The following is a 9,938-nucleotide window of genomic DNA, read 5'->3' as shown; positions in this document are numbered from 1 at the left end:
TTCCACGCCGTTTGCTTATCTATATAGGCCCGAAGGTTCCCTATCGAGCGTAGTAATGCCTATTGCGTTAAGCTAGTGTTTATTTACTTAGTAAGGGTATTAGGACCCCTAGTCGCTACCGCCGGCTTAGTGTCTCCTAGACCGGCGCAAGTATTATAGAAGAAAGGAGGAAGAAATACAGAAGATAGTTGCTTTTGTAGTAGCTGCTATACTTTACCCTATATTAACTACTTCTCGGCAATAAGCTAGATCTACCTCTTCTACCTTAGCAGTAACAATAGCACCGAAGGGCTAGTTTGTTTACTTAGTATAGGCGGCACTAAAGGAATAGCATTAATTAAGTTAGAGGCAGTAAGAGTGCTACAACCCTTGCTCCCTTAGTAGACTTAGTGCCTATCGGGAGGCGTCTATAGCACTAACAAACCCTAGGCGTATATAAATAGTCTAAAACTTGCCGAAAGTTAATAAAAGTTGCCGAATAATATCTAGTCGCTAAAGGATAAATAGTCTCGAAGGCACAACCTTATAGAGAAGCGGGCGCTGGAGCTCTTACGAATCTCGCTAATCTTGCTACTACCGCGACTAATAGTATATCCTGCTATATTAGCCGGTATACTAAAACTTTGAGTTTAGATATCCCCGCCGTCTTTAGACAACGACCGCTTTACAAGCGGCTTAAAGCTAATAAAACTTAGTAAAAGATGTCGGCTATATTAGCCGATATGCTAATACTTTGACTTTAGATATTCTCGCTATCTCTAGACAACGACCGCATTATAAGCGGCTTAAAGCTAATAAAACTTAGTAAAAGATGTCGGCTATATTAGCCGATATGCTAATACTTTAACTTTAGATATTCTCGCTATCTCTAGATAACGACCGCATTGCAAGCGGCTAAAAGTTGCTAAAACTCGATAAACGATATCGGCTCGTTATAAATAACTAATATCCCCGAGGCCGATCGCAGCGCTAAGAGCGGTAGGGAGTAACGAATTAAGTGTTAAAGTAACAATAGCAGTCGGATAGTATTATAAGGCGTATAGTAAAAGTATAATACCGAAGTGAGATCGATATAGTAAAATTGAGCTCGATAAGAGAGTCGCTTATAAATTAGACTCCTCGCCGACCTTCTTCTATTCTCTTTCTTCTTTACCGATATATACTATCCTCGCCTTTAATACCTCGCCGTCGCAGTCGCTACTATATCTAACTAAGAACTCGACGAAATTGTAGACTTTGCGCTAGACTTTCTATCTCCCGGGGCGTAGGCGCCTCTACTATAATAGTAGCAGCAGTAGGACTAGTAGGACTAGTAGGACTAGTAGGGCGGCTCGGTTTAGGATATCGATGCCCTAGACGAGTATGCCTTCTATCTTCGCCTTATATAAGGCCGTAGCTAATATATCCTAGTATCGTTAATATAGCGGCCTTAGCGCTACTAGCTCTAGCACTATCTCGGCGTTCTAGTCTAAGTGCATAGGCGCGTCGATAGCAAGACCGCTCTCGCTAAGGCCTACCTCTTGTCTCTCTACCTCCTCCTCCGCTACCTCTAGCCTCGACTTTAGCACCTAGGGCGCTACTACCGCTAGCACTAGTACTAGCACTAGCACTAGCTTAGGCTTAGAAGAAGAAGAAGAAGAAGGGTCTAAGTAGCCTACAGATTGCGCTACGCTGCCTATAGGCCGATAAGGCCTACTATTCCGAGACTATAAAGCTATAGATAGAGAGTTCGAACGAGATATAGATTAGATTAACGCATATCGGCCGTATCGAAGAGACAGATAAAGGAGAGTTGCGTACGCCTACCTATAAGCGCTATACCCGCTTAGGCTATACCTGTCGTATATATACTAAGGAGGGCAAGCGGGTACACGATAGTAGTGCCGGCAATATAAAGTGCGGCCGCTATCGATACCGTAGAGTCGGTAATTCTAAATGTATAGATTCTTAAGTTAAAATGATATCCGTACCTATATGCCTACGATATACCTCGTTTTCTACCTCTTATTATTTGAATCTTGCGCTCTAAGCGGCCAAATCCGATCGTTAATGTCGCTATCGTCGTTCCTCTACCGATATATAAGATCGTATAATCCTCGCGCCTTAGCTACTATATTTTCTTCTCAACCTAAAACTCCTCTTCTAATCGGTTCGAATCTATAGCATAGAGGACGATAAACCCTATAGCTCCCGAGGACCCGAGGTCCTACAAACCCTACTTACAAACTTTGTAGGTTTAAGGCGCGCGGATAATACTCGAGGGGTAAAAATTAGTAGCTTAGACAGGTTAGATAGGCGACGTAGGCTTAGCTAGGGTAGGCCCGTCCGCGGCCCTACCTCGAACGAACTTTTAGCAACTTTTATTAACTTTCGGCTAATAAGACCTAAGAGCCTCTTAGCAGCGGGTACTATACGTTAAGAAGCCCGTCTCCGAAAATTCTTATTAACTTTTAGCATTAATAACGCCGCTAGTCTAGAAGCATACGTCGCCTAACCGCAACCTTCTTAGCCGTAAGATGCACTATATCTTAAGGGCAGGGAACGCAGCTAAACATTCTATAGGCATAAACATCTAGCAACTCGACGACTTTACCCGCTAAACACGATCGCTAACGACTATCGCCTACGATATACTAGCTCGTATTGCTCTAATTAAGGCAAAATTTAAGGGCACTAGAGACTAAGCTAGTCTAGTCGTTAAGAAGCCTATAGATTATACCGGCGTCGCCGCGATAACGGTTATACTAGAATCCCGGAGCCTGCAGGCTTAAGGAGCGCGGATATTACTTCTATATTTAAAGAGCTAAAAAATAGATATTAGGCACAAGGCTTTAGTACAATAACAAGACTTTAGTATAATAACAAGACTTTAGCATAATAACAGGACTTTAGTAAAAGAAGATAGCGAATTATATAAAGGTCTAAAAAGATCAAAATAGTTATTATCTAGAAGAACAACACCTCTATAAAAGGCTAATACCTAAGCAAAAGAAGATAGCCCCTCCGAGATTCGAACCCGGGTTACTCTAGTATAAAAGAGATATTCTCGATCGAGCATAACGCAAGTATATAGATTGTGACCGCTCTCGGATGCCTAAGCAGTGCTGCCTCCGGCCCTAGGAAGTCTCTACGAGTAATGTAGAGCTAAGGCTAGAGGTATATAACTGCTTAATAGGCGATCTTCGAGCAATTACGCTCCGTTACTATACCGCAGAGCGTAATCAACTACTATACTAAAGGGCCTAATTAGATAACAGCAAGGCTATATAGTGCCTATATTAATGTCCCTTATCTACGGCAATATCGACAAGTTAAACAAGTCCTATAGCCCTAAGGAGATTAAGGGATTAGGTTAAGGAACTTACCCTAGGCAGCTTCGGTTATTACCTTATTCGCCTTATAGAACAGGCCGATATTAATTAGTACTTATCTACGAGAAGTTAAACAATGACCTTAAGTCTAAAACAACTAGCAAATTCCCGCAATAGATAGACGAGAAGTGCAACGATAAGAAGTTAACAATAACCTTAAGCCTAAGATAAGTAGTAGACCTTAGTAAAATAAGAAGGTTAACAATAACCTTAAGCCTAAGACATTCGGCAAGTCTCGACGTAATAGATAGACGTTACTCTCGGAAGATTTTAGAAAGTAGTAGAGACGGATATTATATTTCTTAGCGAAGTAGTCGTAGAGGGACATAGTTACCTTATTGCCTCGAGGATTAGTAACCTGCACCTTATACTGCTTAGTATCCTAGTAGATAAAGCGCTCGATATAATACTTATCCTCGTTATACTAGCTACGGCGCTTAGCAATAACGCGGACCTTCCGGAACTTCTTAAGACTAATACTATACTTGCCCTTCTCCCCCTTACGCTAAATGCCGGTAATAAGGTCGCTAATGTCGCGAGCACCGTAATAGCAGATTAATAAAGTATATCGGTAGTCTAGAAAGTGCCGTTAGCTACATCGACATTAACAGAAAGGCGGCCTAGGTAAACGACACGTAGAGACTAGTATATACCCTTAAAAGCCTCGATACCGCTACCTAAGATAGACCGAGTCTAACTACGAGCGAAGCGTTATAATAGTGTCTAACGGAGGAGGTAGTCGGCGAAGGCAATAGCCTTAAGGTAGGTGTTATCGAACGAGGCCTTGCCCTAAAGGTAGTCTATTAATTGCTAGAAACTAACCTGCTAAGACCGTATTTGCCCTTCTCGCCTATCTTCTAGAGACCGGTTTAAGCCTAAGCAAAAACAAAAGCTTTTAAAACTACGAAGATCACTACCTAAAGCAGACAGAACTAGTAGAAGTCGATATGCACAACGAGACGTATAGGTACTAGAGGAGGAGGAGGTAGAGCAAGCACGAATAGTAGTAGTAGTAGCGGTAGTAGTGCTATAGGTCCGGCCGGAGGTGCGATAGGAGGCGGTAAGGCAAGCGGCGCTAGACTAAATAGACCCGGCGCGAATAGTCTAAGACCTTATAGATTTAGTAATAGTACTATTTAAGGTGCCTACGGCGGTGCTGCCGTGCCCTATCTAGATCTATATTAGCGGTAGAAACGACGATTTTACTAGGCTAGAGGATAACGTACCTAGCCCCGAAGCGAGTAGCCCGCCGTAGGATCTATGCTGCCGCTACTTATATATCGCCCTCGTTTAGCTTTATAACGGCTACATTTCCTAGTTAGCGCGTACCTAAGGTAGAGACGAGCCTACTAGGGCAACTTGCGGCGTACTAGTGCTATCTTTGTTACTTTCCGTACCGCTAACGTAGTTCTTATGTTTAAAGTAACGTTGTTATAGGGGAGAGCGAGAAAGTATACGTTATATCGATAGACTTAGGAAGTACGCAATATATAACTATAAGAGTAAGGTAAGTTTGGTAGGTTTAGTTATTCAAGTAAGCTCGTATTGTTCTAAAAGTGAATAGGAAACTTACAACCTAGCCTTCCTTCCTAGTAACGTCGTAGTACGCTCTAAGGCGTTAACGAAGGAGGCGAGAGAGGGAATACTATACTCTATCGAGGCAAAGGGAATCGAATTTATTAAGTTCAACCTAGAAGCTATTTAAACAACTAATATTAAAGCTAGAAACATTCAAACAATAAGACTAATACCGGAAATACCGAAATCTATATTAACACTCGATGCTTAGCCCTTCTTATTAACCTTCTTGCCTCCTACAGATCTCGGCGATATTAGTAGAGGTGTCTGCCCTAGATAATGTCCCTAGTCTGCCTTGAAATTCTCTCGCGCTATACCTATAGCCTCTCGCTCGATCGCTACCTAAGCTAGCCCTTAAGATATAGCACTCGTCGGCTAGACCTACTACTAGTTAATATGCTAATGCTAATCTTAGTCGCAATACTAGGACCTATAGCTTAATTCAGGTTCTCTACTAGTCGCTAGAAAGTAGGGGATCAACTTTCGCGAGTCTATAAACCCTATTCTAATATATTAACTTCTCGCTCTAAGGTAGAGATGCAAAGGCCTAGCTATCGGCTACAACGCGGAACGCTTTTTAGATGCCCTCCTATAATATTACTACTTTAGCACTCTTATCTATTAACTTCTAGAGCTCCCTGCCCTTCCCGCCTACAATATCTCCGGCTTGAGTTAGCTCTTATTATTGCCCTCGGTTTGCTTGTCGAGAGGTCGGTAGTACTAGCTACATTAGAGGCCCGTATACTCGCGCATACTATTCTAGGAACGCAGGCTCGTATACCGACTATAGACTTGTACGGTTACCGCTATTCGGACTATTGTCGTTATACTAATATCCCTAACGCGTAGGGACCTAAGGGTAACTATTCGGGAATAGAGTATACGAGTCTCGGATTATTAACGTACGCTAGTAGTCTTCGTCGAGGTCGCGATAACGTCCGAATAGCGTAAAAGAAGCTTGCCTCGTCTAATTCGGAAGGCCCTAAATGCCTGCCTCTCTAGAGTTAAACTAATACGTAAAGGTAACACCGCCTTGTCTATTATTCGCCGCTACTAGCGTCTATACGACTAACTATAGTATAGTCGCCGGGCCGCTATTGTTCGGCAGATCGTACTACCTCGTAGCAAAATAGAGCACACCTAGGAACGCTCTACCTACGCCGTTCTAAACTATGCCGACAATAATACCCTTTAAATATTAGTATTCGTATAGACGAATCGACGACTGTAGGCACTTACTATTCCCTAAGGGCTACGAACTGGACCTATGTCCGTATCGAAATGAGCTAGTAACAATAGCGCTCCGCCCTAGTTCTGCTAGCCCTAGTTCTGCTATATATTATTAGACATTTCGTCGAAGTAGCTCGAGTGTTCTATACTATCGGGTAATTAATAATTGTTATTAAAGAAGGGAAGGGGGATTGCCGTTAACTAAAGTCTTATATGCCGTAACTAACTACCTACTAGAGCTCCTTCCTTATCGCCTAGAAAGCGTACGTAGGTAATAGACGAAGTTACGCGGCATATAACAGTTCAAGTTATACTAGTAGTGACATTTCTACTATTATATGCCGCTTCTAGAAGTAGGCGCTAGTTGCTACCTGCCCTTCGTATAGGAAAGTAGGTATTTAACGCCTATACTAAGCCCTCGATTGATCTTATCGATAACAATAACAACCTCCGGAATATAGCTATCTTCTTAGAACCTTAAACACACGTCTAAGCTAACCCGAATACCGAAGTTTACTATAGCTCCTACCTACTTCGACGTCGACGGAGGTATAGTACGGTATTAAGACTAGTAGGTATAGATCTAAGAAAGCTAAGGATCTATAGACACTAACTGTACGCTTTAGGTCTTATATATTAAAGTTAGCGAGGTTGTTTATAAGGACGGATCGATAGCTCTACTTGCGATCGGTCGTAAGGAATAGCGTATAGACAAACCGAATAAGCAGTATACCGCCAAACTATAGACCTTTATCGTTATCGAATTCGATCGGAAGGAGATTAAATAGAACTAGCTACAGTAGGACATTCGCGATATCTAAGGCTCTAATATATTTATCGTATACGAATAGAAGGATTTAGGCGGGATTTAGAATCTTCCTCCTAGCCTAGTCGAAAGCAAGAGGGTTAGTATAGTTATAGAGCGGAAGGCCTCGAAGCTACCGGAATATCCCGAGGTTTAGAAGATCCGTTAGTTTAAGAGATATAAAGATCTTATATAGGTATAGCGGATAAGGCAATTCGAGGAGGATTGTGCAGTAATCGACTTTAGTAGCAGCATAAAGCTAGCAACTTATAGCTAATGCCGTACTACTAAGGATAGTAAAGGCCCTAGTTCGTAGACGAAGTTCTTCCGTAAGCGTAGCTTCGAGCCGCCGATGCCGTAGTAGAGGTTCTAGCAGCTATTTAGCCTATAGAAGCAGGTCGCGAAGAGGTACTAACGTTTAAGAAGAACATAACCGTGCTAATACTATAAGATGCTTTATATAGTAGTACGTAAAACTTATATCAAACTAAGTCTACTATCCCGTATATGTTATTATTATATCCTATACGAGTCGTCGATGCTTAAGGTCTATTAAATACGGTTTTAGAGATATAGAAAAGGGGGGGAGGGGGGCGGCCGATAGACGCAAATCCCTCCTAGTATAACAGAAAGTCTCGGCTATAGGCTATAGATTCTAAATTGAGATCGACGGCGGGCTAGATATTCCGAATAGAAATCGGCCGTAGGTTGCTAATTCTAAGTTGAAATCGGCCGTAGGCTACTAATTCTAAGTTGAAATCGATAGCGGGCTAGATATTCCGAGTAGAAATCGGCCGTAGGCTATAGATTATAAATTGGAATCGGCTATAATATAGAAAGCGATAGTAGTAGTATCGCTACCGTCGATAATTTAACGAGTTAAACAACAATGCCTGCGTCGTTCGAAGTAGGGCACTATCTCCGCTATTAAGCAGCTTCTAACGTGCATACTATACTAGCAAGCGCTTCTAAACGGGGATAGGGTACTTGCTCTATATCGTAAGGGGCGGAGCACGAAGTCGGGAGGCTAGATACCCGAAATAAAGACCTAAATAAGCAGACTTAGCACCTAGGCTAGGCTAGCGGTGCTAAAGATGCTGTTTCTAGGCTAGTAGTGCTAAAGATACTATTTCTAGGCTAGTACTAAAGATGCTATTTCTAGGCTAGTAGTGCTAAAGATGCTGTTTCTAGGCTAGTAGTGCTAAAGATGCTGTTTCTAGGCTAGTAGTGCTAAAGATGCTATTTCTAGGCTAGTGCTAAAGATGCTATTTCTAGGCTAGTGCTAAAGATGCTGTTTCTAGGCTAGTGCTAAAGATGCTATTTCTAGGCTAGTACTAAAGATGCTGTTCTAGGCTAGTGCTAAAGCTACCATTTCTAGGCTAGTACTAAAGATACTGTTTCTAGGCTAGTGCTAAAGATGCTGTTTCTAGGCTAGTGCTAAAGATACTGTTCTAGGCTAGTGCTAAAGCTACTATTTCTAGGCTAGTGCTAAAGATGCTGTTTCTAGGCTAGTGCTAAAGATGCTATTTCTAGGCTAGTACTAAAGATGCTGTTCTAGGCTAGTGCTAAAGCTGCTATTTCTAGGCTAGTGCTAAAGATGCTGTTTCTAGGCTAGTGCTAAAGATGCTGTTTCTAGGCTAGCGGTGCTAAAGCTGCCATTTCTAGGCTAGTGCTAAAGATGCTGTTTCTAGGCTAGTGCTAAAGATACTGTTTCTAGGCTAGTAGTGCTAAAGATGCTACATCTACTCTAACTTTTTAACCTTTAGCAACTTTTAGCAACTTTTATTACCGTTTAGTACCCGAGCCGGTAGTAGATCTTTAGAAGGGATCTTTAGAGGGCAAAGCCGGCAGTAGACCTTTATAGAGCAAAGCCAGCTCTCGAACTTTCGAACTTTCGGCAACCTTTACTACTGTTTAGCACCCTTGCTAGCACTATTGTTGATCTTAAGAGGGTAGAGCTAGATCTCGAACCTTCGAACTTTTAGTAACTTTTAGCAACTTTTATTACCCTTAGCAGCACTATTATTGATCTTTAGAGGGCTAGCTACCCGACCTTTTAGTAACTTTTATCGCCGTTTAGGAATGTAGCCTACGATCTAGTTAGGGGTTCTAGCCTAACGCTATAGTATAATAGTCCAGCCCGATAAACTAGCCTATAATATTAGTAAATAGTGTCCGTTCTTGCCTTCTGCCGCGACTAGCCGTTAGCATTAGACCTATAGTAGGTATATATACGTTACTGCCTAGATATAGTATAACGTATAGGGTAAAGTTTACTTACGCTATTATATAGTACTTCGCTTTCTAATAACGTCTTCTTCTATATATAATACACATACTAATAATACTACTACCTATATACCGGTATCCGCCTCGCGCGTAACTAGCGACAGTGTCTATTCCTCCTTTATCGCATATAGGTAGCTCTATAGCGATTAACACCTAGATCCCTTACTAGTTCTACGACTTGCTATCGCTAGAACCGCTTAGAGGATAGTTAGAGATAAGCGGTCTAATCTAAACGAGCCGATATAGTAGCACCTTTGCTACTAGCGATAAGCGACGATTAAGGAGTAATGCCGATATAGTAGCACCTTTACTACTAGCGAGGATCTCTTAACTGCGACGATAACTAGTAGGCTCCGAAGGGCGCCGACTGCGCACTCGAATAAGACCGGACGAGGATTATTTAGTTTAATCGCAGTCTTAGTATAAACTGTAGAGGTCTCGGGTAGATTAGCGGAGGTAAAAACTCTTTAGTAAGGTATACCTATAATACGGCCGACGGTCTAACTAAAGGTAGAAACTCTTTAGCGAGGTATACCTTAAGTAGCGACCCGAAGGCGACTCTCCTACCGAGTAGGCTAATAGGTTTCGTAGCATTGCTATTAGGCGACTCCTTAGTAGATAGTCTTATCTATTGCTACCGGCTTCCTACGTTCAAATTCTTTATA

The sequence above is a fragment of the Pseudocercospora fijiensis genome (assembly GCF_000340215.1).
Source record: "Pseudocercospora fijiensis CIRAD86 unplaced genomic scaffold MYCFIscaffold_5, whole genome shotgun sequence".
In the NCBI taxonomy this organism is placed as follows: Eukaryota; Fungi; Ascomycota; class Dothideomycetes; order Mycosphaerellales; family Mycosphaerellaceae; genus Pseudocercospora; species Pseudocercospora fijiensis.
The sequence above is the reverse complement of the archived record's forward strand: the minus strand, read 5'-3'. Positions refer to the sequence as shown.